General features: G+C 34.3%; 1 protein-coding gene across 2 annotated transcripts in view; it reads left to right on the top strand.

Moving 5' to 3' along the window:
• Positions 1–2,500, top strand: part of LOC119571354 (carbonic anhydrase-related protein 10-like) — a 42,347-nt gene that overhangs the window by 19,253 nt on the left and 20,594 nt on the right. The gene's annotated exons all lie outside the window — the stretch shown is intronic.

The following is a 2,500-nucleotide window of genomic DNA, read 5'->3' as shown; positions in this document are numbered from 1 at the left end:
TGTTCATTCGACTGGTGAAAAATGTTGCAATACTGGATGTGCGACTTTTTATTTTTTTTATTATTATTTTTTTTATTATTATTATTTTTTTTAGCATTTTGTCAGAATGAATGAACTAATGATCTGTGTCAGATAGTGACGCTGTTCAGGTAATTCCCTCACACTGCATGAACTTTTTTTCATATTATATGTTTACATGAGATAACATCAGGTTACAAACAATAATACGTAGAAATTAGAGAAAATTTTATTTTTTCGATGTGTTCTGTGCGCTGTAAATACCGAATAGAACTGGTGAAATGAAAATGAAAATGAAACCGTGTGTACTACAGGCTGGGGGGGAGGGTTGAGGCAAGGGAGCATACTAGCAAAACACTCATCTTAACTTACGACTAATGACGATATCTAATTAGCGTCGTTTTTATCTAAGCATTAATATTATATTTTGATGTTCATTCGCTCCGTAAATCTCGATGATCATAAACAAGTGAAAGGCTAAAACAGGCCATTCTATCCAAATAACATCTGCAAATGATACCCCGAAAGGGAAGAAAGAAAGGTTCAAACTGCGCGTCGGTCACAGTGGGTTTTAAGTGTTCCCTGTTGACGGAAGTGGCAAGGGTGAAAATGACACGTGGAATACTCACTAGTTGCAATGAAAATTCTATTGATTTGACATCGATACGATAAATATTTTCCGTGAATGTCGAATATGATCAGATCTTATGTGGGTGGGGATAAGAAGTGAATTAATATGAACATTAAAGTGACTTTAGATCAATTGCGAGATTATCTTGATAAGTTGGTAGCTGTATTATGTTATTATTAAAGCAGGTCTTTTGTGGGGATTTTCTTGATTTTTTTAGTTAGGAGAGAACCCTTGAGCTCTGAGTATAGTTCATTTCCTAAAGTTATCTCTAATAAAATATCTGGTAAAAAAGCGCACATGAGATCACTTCATCTCTGAATGCGATTAATTTTTATTTAATTCTGATTACAGATAATTTGATGAACTTTTCTCATTTGCATTCAACGAGATAATCAACATCAGGTTCCTGTCCGGGGTTTGAGTATTTCTAAATCTCCCAATTGCTATCCTGGTTTCTGTATTGTAATCTTTGCGATGAATGAATCATTGAGATTATACTGTAATGGTAAAAGAGTGTATACCTTAAATGAACGAGAAAACATGCATTCAAAATAGATTCTCACTAATTACACGAATGAGTATACGTTTGTTTACTAACCTAAAAGGATCACGTGTAAAGGCGTAAAGCTGGTTCACTGTGCGCGTTAATCTTTGAGAGAAAACTATGTGAAAAAAAACGTATCTACACGGAAGTTAATAGTCAAACACGGGCTGTCCAACCTGGGTGGGGGGAGGGGGCAGCAGAGGGAGGAACTTAACCAATCGGCTGAAGTTTAGGAGAAAAGCCCAGTAGGCCCTGCTGACAAGGGGCTGAGTTCAGAAATAATTACATCTACATTTTATATGATAAAATGACAATTCTCCTTCTTGAGGTATTTACTCATGTTTATAATATACAAATAATCAAAGATCTGTAAACCACTTAATTGATATAGACTTTGAATAACGTTACATTGCAGAGGGAATATTGCAACATAGATTACAATAGACCTAAAGCTGAAGGAGTGCTAAACGCAATTGACTAATATGATATGAGCGGGAATGGAGACAGAGGCTAAGGACACATAGGGCGCACAAACAAGTTACTGTTATGATCGATAACGAACCTTTTACTTCTTCTTTTTTTTTTTGGTTTGTGAAAGCTCTTCACAAGGCTGCACTAGAAGCACGTCCGCCTGTCCTTTGCATAACACAGGCAGACACTTACGCTATGTAACAAAGGGTGGCACCAGTAGACCGAATGGTATTGCAACTCCCACCATAAACCCATGAATATATGGATACAGAAAAAAAATAAACACACACACGCACACGCAGACACACACACACACACACACATACACAAACACACACACACACACACACACATATATATATATATATATATATATATATATATATATATATATATATATATATATATATATATAAATGCATATAGACAGATAGATAAATATTTAGATAAATAGACTCATACACGAACACACACACACACACACACACACACATACACACACACACACACACACACACACACACACACACACACACACACACACACACACACATAAAATATATATATATATATATATATATATATATATATATATATATATATATATATATATATGCATATAGACATATAGATATATATTTAGATAGATAGACTCATACACTCACACACTCACACACACACACCACACACACACACACACACACACACACACACACACACACACACACACACACACACACACACACACACACACACACACGCATATATATATATATATATATGTATATATATATATATATATATATATATATATATATATATATATATATATATAT

The sequence above is a fragment of the Penaeus monodon genome, chromosome 4, assembly GCF_015228065.2.
Source record: "Penaeus monodon isolate SGIC_2016 chromosome 4, NSTDA_Pmon_1, whole genome shotgun sequence".
In the NCBI taxonomy this organism is placed as follows: Eukaryota; Metazoa; Arthropoda; class Malacostraca; order Decapoda; family Penaeidae; genus Penaeus; species Penaeus monodon.
This window is presented reverse-complemented; position numbering and strand designations above follow the sequence as displayed.